Genomic DNA, 9441 nt, shown 5'->3' with positions numbered 1-9441 from the left:
GAAGGACATTACATATTGATAAAGTTAGTGGGCTCTGTAGGCTGTCCTAAATCCAGATTGTGAAATAAAGAGGATACCCTGCCCACCTGCTTTTCCCCTGGAAATTCCTTCCTATCATTTTATAAGACCGCCATCATCACCACCTAAGACCAGAGAAGCTGTAACTTTTACAAAGGACCAGAACTGGAAGGGCATGGAAAGTGGGTCACCAGTCCCCAAAAGACAGGCAAAGGAAGAGAAGCCGAAGAACCTGGGGAAGGCGGGGACAGGAGGACTCTGGAGATAGTGGGTCCTGGAAACACAGGGAGGACTGTGGTTTACAAATGTAGGACTGATCACAAGAGTCAAATCTTATAGACCAGTCACATCAAATTAGTACAGGTACTCCTCTATTTTCGAGGCATTGAGGCGACCATAAGGATGATTGTGCAGATTCAAACAGTTCAAAATGATCATAATGAATGGGAACATTAGAATTTTTCCATTACCTTCACACATTTTTCTTGAGATATTAAAAACATCATCAGTTATAAGTACAAAGAAATGAAAGAAATAATGAAACTAGTGTTATTTAGGACAGTGTCATTGAACACATCAGAAATGCTGATTAAGTGCTTTGTGTCTTTGTAGAAACCTTATCAAGAATACCTTGAACAGTGCTCATCTTCTTGTCACGAGACTCAGGATAAGCCGTGGACATCTTTCCATGGTGTGGTGAATTGTTGCAATCCTTCCAAAGCTTGGATCAGCTTCCAGCATTTTGTTCTTTGCATGCTCAATGTTATGAATTATCTCCAACAGTTCATTAAATGTGAAGTTTTTTGCTGGCATTAATTCCTCTGGGCTGGCTTCATCTTTTTCATCACAACCATTTTCCTCTGTTATGTCGATAAGCCCATCTTCCCTGAGCTCCTCTGTCAGCACGTCTGAAACTTCGCGAAAGGTGGCAGGGTCACTCATCCCAAAGTCAGCTGTTTCTTTTTAGATTGCTTTTATTGAAGTAAAGTTGATTTACAATGTTGTGTTAATTTCTTCTGTAGAGCAAGATGACTCAGTTATACATGTATCACATTCCTTTTCATATTCTTTTTCATGATGGCTTATCACAAGATATTGAATAGTTCCCTGTGCTATACAGTAGGATCTTTTTGTTTATCCATGCTCTATGTAATAGTTTGCATCTGCTAATCCCAAACTCCCAGTCTATCCCTTACCTCAGCCCCTTCAGCCATTTCTTCCTAACTCCATTCACATAGATTCAGTTTCACTTCCCGTATGATCACTTTTTATTTCTTTGATATGCACCTTCCTTTTTGGTGACCGGTTTCCTCTTTCGACTATCTGTTTTTGTGAAATGTCATGTGGATTTAGCATGGGAGACAAGGAGGCAATACAATGACACACTCTGCTGTCAAAGGAAGGTTGTTGCTGTTGTTCAGTCACTGAGTCGTGTCCGACTCAATGACCCCATGGACTGCAGCACTCCAGGCTTCCCTGGCCTTCACTATCTCCTGGAGTTTGCTCAAACTCATGTCCATTGAGTCGGTGTGGGGCACTGAATAACCCCACAGGGACCAGTCACCAACAGACTCTGAAAGAAGTGACATTATAAAGGAGGCTCTGACTCCATTTTTTGATGTTTGACTACTGACATCTTTTAAGCCTCACCTCTGCCTCCTGTCCTGGTGCCCCATGTCCGGGCAAGTGATAAGAAAGCCTGGGCCCTCCCTCTTGTGGAGCTGGTGGGAGATTCAAACCATGCAAGTCCCTGCCACGTGCAGGAAATGTCACCCTAGCCACTCCCCCTGACCCCTACCTTAGCACAACAAACCCCGAGCCCATCTCCTTCCCCCTGCTCTCAAGTCATTTTCAAACTATGTAGCTTGGAAGACCCACCCTGTACTCCCTGGAATGCTCCAATTATGTCAACATCAATCATGCCCTCTCAGTGTGTGCATCGCATCACTGGTCTTGACATCCAAACCATGCTCTGGGGCAGTCCATCCCTGTTCCTCGGAGTGGCCACAGCAGACGTGATGGTCACTGGTTACTGTGCACAGCTGGTGCTTATGTAGCGCCCTGAAGAGCTAGCTGTGAAGTTTGTGCATTTTGCAATCACTTGTAGTTAATATACCATGGTCACAGAAACTTGAACTGTTGGTGTTGGAACTGGAGTTATTTAACTAAATTGAGGTAAGCAAAGTTCCTGCTTATCAGAACCACACAGAAGGGGCTGTCTGTTTTGAAAAGCTTTCATTACAGTGAGGGTAGGAATCAGATTGCGTTGTTCTCCATTAACTGAACGTGGATTTTTGTCCATGGACTCACATTGTTTTGTGAACCCATCTGCTCCAGGTAGAGGTTATCCAAGCGTCAGGATCCAGGGGGAATGTTGGTTTGTCTGAGTCACTCACTCAGATTCTATTCTCCTTGTCAGTAGGCAACCTCAGTTCAGTTCAGTTCAGTCGCTCAGTCGTGTCCGACTCTTTGCGACCCCATGGACTGCAGTACGCCAGGCCTCCTTGTCCATCACCAACTCTTGGAATTTACTCAAATTCATGTCCATTGAGTCGGTGATGCCATCCAACCATCTCATCCTCTGTCGTCCCCTTCTGCTCCCGCCTTCAATCTTTCCCAGTATCAGAGTCTTCTCCAATGAGTCAGTTCTTCGCATCAGGTGGCCAAAGTATTGGAGTTTCAGCTTCAACATCAGTCCTTCCAATGAATATTCAGGACTGATTTCTTTTAGGATGGACTGGTTGGATCTCCTTGCAGTCCAAGAGACTCTCAAGAGTCTTCTCCAACACCACAATGACATATGACCAATCTCTGGCCAAAGAGACATGCAGGGACATCTTCAGGAAAATAGAGCATCTGGTTAAAAAGTACTTCAAGAAAAGACTCAAGGAAGAGATCACCCTGCAGATGAGGGGCCTTGAGGCTTAAGCTTCATGATGTACAATAAATCTGTAGCTGCGGAAATACCAGCGCTGCAATTTTAGAATTTATTGTGTTAGTTGCTCAGTCACGTCTGACTGTTTGCAACCCCATGGACTGTAACCTGCCAAGATCCTCTATCCATGGGATTCTCCAGGCAAGATTACTGGAGTGGGTTTCCATTTCCTTCTTCAGGGGATCTTCCCGACCCAGAGATCAAACCCACAGCTTCTGCAACTTCTGCATTGGCAGGCAGATTCTCTACTGTCTGAGACACCAGGGAAGCCCGCAATTTTATAACCAACCTCAAAGTAAGCTTTTCCTCTGCTTTACAGAATTAAGATGACTCAATAATTTAAATATGAATGTATAAAATATGTATACACCAAAAAGAATCTGTTTCATATTTGGGAATTCTATATAAGATTTTGACAAGAAAGGGTTTGAAATTTATTGAGGGAATAATTGATAGAGCAAAATCCTGGAAGCAGTGGGAGGGCGTAGTCCCAGGGATGCAGGGCTCAACTCACCTCTCTTTGGCTGGAATGAGGTCACATACCCATTCTAATGCCAGTTCTGATGCCAGAAATAGGTCCACCAGTGAGAGGACACAGTCAATCTCCATGAATCTTTAGGGGAGGGCTGGACACCCAGATGAAATTGGGGCTTTGCCAGCAAAGAAGAAGGGAAGAATGGATGTCGAGTCACTCCCCAACCAATAAGTTTCAGCCTCAGACTTAAAGGACATGGTCAGCCTCCTTCCACGCCTGTGTCCCGTTTGTCTGAGATCCATCCCGGCCAGCCTATCCTCTGAAAAGGCCCAGCCTGCATGACTGCCCGCCTTCCTTCTGCTCTAGGCTTCCCCTCTCGCCATCCCAGGCTCCTGGCTGGGACCCCCGACTCTGACCCCACAGTGAGGTGGGGAAGAAAAGCCTGAGTGGACAGTAAGGCCCTGACAAGATGGAGATGGAAGTGCTAACGCAGCATGTGTTCTGGGACCAGTGAGCAGGTTGGGAATTTTGGAAGAGGAGACACACTACAGAACCCAGATAGATCAACCCACTTATTCAGTACACTTACGTCGAGCACCTGCTGTGGGCCTGCTGGTGTGCAAGGTCTGGGGGCCATGATCCTGGACAAGATGGCCACACCAGTTGCTGGGCAGACGTTCCCAGAGCCCTCTCCAACCCTCCCTGCCATGCCCGGGAGGTGACCTGTCAGGGCGGAGTGTCAGCCTCTCCTCCCCCGCCCCCCCCACCCTGCTCCCTTCCTGGTGGGTTTGGCCCATTTGAGGCAACGGGAGGAGATCAGAGGAAGGAAGTGAGAGTGTGTTTTTATCCTTAAGTTCTGTCCCTGTTGGATTTCTGCAGGTCACCTCCACTCCTCTTAATGACATGCTGTCTGCATATTTTATTATGTTGTATCAGTATGTCAATTTTTTCCACATGACAATATTTTCAGGTAAAACTTTTAGATGTTATCTTTCACTTGACTTGAATATTCTCACCTTTGTGAAATGGCTCAATAAAACAATATTTGTTTCTCTTTTATTATTTGATAACATATCACTGCAAGTTACGATGCCCAAGCAAGTGTTCCTTGTAATGCGTATCTGTGAGGTGACAAAAAGATGGGAAATCTAGACATCTGCGAAGTAACTGACACAATGCAGCCTACATCAAAACCTTATATTCTGAATTATGAAAAAAAATGTGTTCATACACATGATGCTTTTAAAGAAACTCCTGTGTGGAATTTCAAAGGAACCATCTTTGGGTCAAATGTTTTAAATGTAAGTCTTTTTTCTTCAAAGGAGATAAATCTAGATGATAGGAGAAGGGGGCAACAGAGGATAAGATGGTTGGACAGCATCATGACTCAATGGACGTGAGTTTGAACAAACTCTGGGAGATGGTAATGGACAGGGAAGCCTGGCGTGCTGCAGTCCACGGGGTTACAAAGAGGCAGACATCACTGACTGACTGAACAACAACTAAGTTGGTTGATAATGAAGTTCAGCTCCACCCAGGGAGTTTGCGGAATCAGAATTCGTTCCGTCATTTAATTAGAAACTACATAATACTTTGTTTTTCACCAATTACTGGCTTTTCTTTTTAAAAGAATGAAATGCGTATGACTCACCAACCTTCTTCCTTCTTTGCAGGATCCCCTGCCTCCTTGTTACAGGACTGAGCCACAGGAGGCCTTGGTATGTTGGCCCCAGGTTGTTCATTTCTTCACAGCAGCTGAGATGTGTTAGCTCATAAACCTGCTGGAACCAAACTCAAATGTTTATACATCCAGTTGTTTTAAACATAGCTCCAGTAAGCTGATTTTTAGCCATTTAGAGCGTACTTGCTTTGCATACCCGAGAAACTGTGCTTAACATCTTCTCACTAGAGATAAGATCAAGCTTCCAGCTTTATCCCAAGCTGCTGTGCCCTTTGGAATTCTCTGCCTGGAGATGTCACCTACCATGTAAACCCTGTCTCCCTGGTGGACTTTCCTCGCCCTCCTCCCGTTCTGAGTTGTGGTCTCCTGCACAGGAGTCTCAGGGTGGCCCCAACCCCAGGGACTTCCCCGGTGCAGATCTGTCCAGGCAGCGTCTGTGTGGGCTACTGCCACCTGGTGGTCATGTCTATTTCCTTGATCAACTCTGAAATCTCTTGAACCTTCTCACACTCCTCTGTCCAAAATCTATCCTCTATTTTTCCTTGAGAAAGTAAAAATTTGAACCAGGACAGCACATTCAAGGCCCCCAAATTCAGAAACTGAGACCCACAGGGTGACTTCCAAGAGTCTGTGCAGGTGGCCTTGGTGACGCAGGAATGCACAGGACAACATTCTGGGCTTGGCGTCTCAGATGGGAGCCCAAAGGTAGATTTCAGCTGGAAGAAGATGCTTCCAAAAGGTGAGGCTTCGCTCAAAATCAGAACCCAGAGAGGGGCTTGGAAGTTGCTGCTGTTTAAATTCACAGATGAGGCAGCAGTCACATTCTTGGTCCTCTCATTCTGGAAAGCCCTTGCTCTGTGGGGCCCGCAGGCTCTTCTCCATGTTTTTGGCTCAGCTGCTTCATTCTCTGTGTCTACAGGCAGGTGTTTTTCTCTGATGTGATGTGCGCATGACACAGGTGGTCTCACCAGCTTGATTCTGGGTGGTACTCTCAGCTTCCGTGCCTGAAACCAGCTTATCTGGAGTCTCCAAAAGAGGGTACCTGACCCACCCAGTTGGGTCCAATGTCCAGTTGGTGTAACAAGAGCTGCTGCTGGTGGTGAGGAGGGTCACGTGTGCAGGGTGGGCCCTGTGGACCCTCCCCCTGATCCAGTGGAAATGCCCACAAGGAGGGACCCCCAGACCCAGAGGGAAGTCAGGCAGCCTGGGGAGTAAGGAACCCACAGAGATTCAGGTGTAATGACCAGACAAGGCCAGCAGAGCATGGCCCTCTGGGCTGGACCACACTTCCCATCCCCCCTCCTCTTGGCTGGCAAATGGACATGGCTCCAGCAGCTTACCCCCAAAGCTGGACACCACTAGACATAAAAGAAGTTGGTGATGACTTTATCACCAGGGAGAGAGCAAGACTGAGCTTCTCACACAATTACACACATGTACACAATGCAACACACATATAAATACAACCATACACATGTACAGAGGCAATACATGTATACAACCACACATGTATACAAATCACACATACACACGATATCACACATGTACACACATGTAAAACATGCACACACAGTCACACAGTACAAAAACCACACGACACATGATTATGTATATTTACACATGCACATAAAACACATGTACACATAACCACACATGTACACAGGTTACACCAAAGCACACACATGCACACACATGTATATACAGCCACAGATGCACACACATGTACAATCACGTGTACACACATACACATATAGACGTATGCATAAGCACACACATATGCACACATGAATGCATACATACATGCACACACAGAGCCTCTCAGCTGTCATTTTTGTGATTCTTTTTCCCTTTTAAAATACAGTACTGTTATTCTTACTTTTATTTTAAGCACAGATAAAATGCACACACATGGGTGCAGAATGGAAACACCCAGTGTGCTTTCTCTGTGCCTCTAAGAGTGGATGCAGATCCCACATGTAAATAAGGACAGTCCCAGGTCCTTGGGAAATTTCACCTAAGCAAGTGTGCGTGCCTGCCTGTGTGCTAAGGTGCTTCAGTTGTGTCTGACTGCAACCTCATGGACCGTGGCCTGCCAGGCTCCTCTGTCTGTGGGATTCTCCAGGCAAGAATATGGAGTGGGTTGCCATGCCCTCCTCCAGGGGATCTTCCCAATCCAGGGATCAAACCCATGTCTCCTGCATCTCCTGCACTGGCAGGTGGGTTCTTTACCACTAGTGCCACCTGGGAAGCCCAAGTGTATGTGCTTCTTTTCAGAAAAGGAAGTAACGAGTTATTAAAGACAATGTAGATATTAACTATTGTACTGACTTTCAGATGACAGAACTGATCAGCTTTGGTAAACAAGGGGAATTTAGTTTTAGGATGTGGGCCAGTTGCAGGGAAACTCAGAAAGCCCACGTGGACCTTGGGGAGGCCTCCAAGGCTGTCAGGCCCCTCCCACCTCACCCAGGCCCCACTCTGGGTGTTGATTTCAGGGCTTATCTCTTATCTCTGTTCCCAGTTCCCAGAGGAGGAAGGGGCTGTTATCTGCTGCTCCCAGAAAGAAAGAGTACAAACTTACATCTCTTTGTTCTGTTGCCAAATTCACAGGGAAGCCCTTGACTCTCTTGGCTCCTTGGGGCTCCATCTTTAGACCACGACAAGGCACAGAGGACGCAGCATCACCAAGGAGCCCGGTGGCCATGATGTAACCAGATTCACAGATGGGGAGGCTGATTCTGGGAAAGTGCAGACAGGTGGTTGAGATGCCGGGGGCGGTGAGCTGGGGAGACAAAATTACAGCCCTCTGCTTCCGCAAACAGGCAACACAGAGGGGGAAAAACCTATAATCACATCATTAAAGATAATAGTTGGAACATTTGAATGCCATTTTTTTTTTCTCACTGAGAAAGGGCACTTTTATTCAGACTTTAAGAAATAGGGATAGGAGAATGAGGGTATTTTAAAGTTTTTTCTTTTAAACATTTTTGTGTATTTTCTAAATTCTCAAGAGTTCACTTTTATAATCTGAAAAAATAACCTATATTTAAAAAGTAATAAGAGAGCTATTTCAAGAGACAGCCAAGTTTTCTGAACACTTGTCACTTGTGTTACCAGTTACATGACTCATGCATAGAATGCATGACTCATGAGTTGCCATCATGAAATAACTATCTGTTGTTGTTCCTTTAAATTTCTTCCATGGAACTAGCTTTTCTCTGTGCCTGGGTAAAAGCTAGTGCAGCCGAGCAGTGAGCAGAGCAGTGTTCTGACTTCTGGAAGTCACTTTAGTCATGCAAATCGTCTCAATACAGAAATGAGCATTTCCAGTGGCCTGCAGTTTTCTAAACTCAAACTTGATATCATTGAGGTGCCTCTTCTCTAGCAGGTGGGAAGCGTGCTGCTGGGCAAAGGGTGGCAGTTTCTCACCACCAACCCTAAAGGTCAGCATCAAATTGGCCTGTGTTCTTTCTCATCTTAGGGTCTCAGCCCAAACCTGCAATTTTATACTGTATTATACAGAACCCGCCTGCCAGTGCAGGAGACTCAAGAAACATGGGGTCCATCCCTGGGTTGGGAAGATCCCCTGGAAATTGTGGAGTAGAAAATGTCAACCTGCTCCAGTGTTCTTGCTTGGAAAATCCCATAGACAAGAGGAGCCTGGTCGGCTACAATCCATAGGGTTGCAAAGAGTCGGACACAACTGAGCGCACACGCACACACACACAAACACACACACACTCTCTCTCTCACATACACTTCAAATTTACCCCCCTTTTTTCTTTTCTTCTCTCTCTCTCCCCTTCCTTCCTTCTGACTTGCGGAATCTTAGTTCCCTGACCAGGGATCAAACCTGTGCCCTTGGCAGTGAAAGTGTGGAGTCCTAACCACTGGGCCGTTAGGGAATTCCCCCTTTTATTTCTTTAATTTTAAAAAGTAGATATAGATGCACCCTTATAAGCTGCTTAAGCTGCTTTTTAGTCTGGAAAAATGTTAAATGCAAACTGACTTTGTTGTTGGTTGGTTCATCCATCCTTGAACATAGGACAGCTGAGGGTTGCATCCTGTTGTGCTTCAAACTGGAAGTGAGGATGCCTGTAATGTCTGTACTCTGGGGTTTAAAAAGGAGTGCATCAAAATTGCTTATTCTACACTCAGCTGTTCAGAATCAGAAGGCAGGAAAGGACTGCTGATGGCCTTGTGAATAATGTATCCCTTTGTGTCCAGTAAGTAAGCAAATGAGAAGATACACAAAGGATTTAAAACTTTGGAAGACTGTACCTCAATTGAGATTATGTATAGTTTTCTTCTTTGTCTCAAATGTTCTTTTAC

General features: G+C 45.5%; 1 long non-coding RNA gene across 1 annotated transcript; it reads right to left on the bottom strand.

Moving 5' to 3' along the window:
- Positions 1–378: 378 nt before the first annotated feature.
- Positions 379–5547, bottom strand: LOC145534535 (uncharacterized). The gene is made up of 3 exons (XR_014074728.1): positions 5413–5547; positions 5084–5209; positions 379–2973 (listed from the first exon to the last, which is right to left on the bottom strand). It is a non-coding gene; the product is annotated as an uncharacterized LOC145534535 (long non-coding RNA).
- Positions 5548–9441: the final 3894 nt, after the last annotated feature.

This window comes from Giraffa tippelskirchi, chromosome 14 (assembly GCF_054371585.1).
Source record: "Giraffa tippelskirchi isolate mGirTip1 chromosome 14, T2T-mGirTip1v1.2.pri, whole genome shotgun sequence".
NCBI lineage: Eukaryota > Metazoa > Chordata > Mammalia > Artiodactyla > Giraffidae > Giraffa > Giraffa tippelskirchi.
The sequence above is the reverse complement of the archived record's forward strand: the minus strand, read 5'-3'. Positions and strand labels throughout refer to the sequence as shown.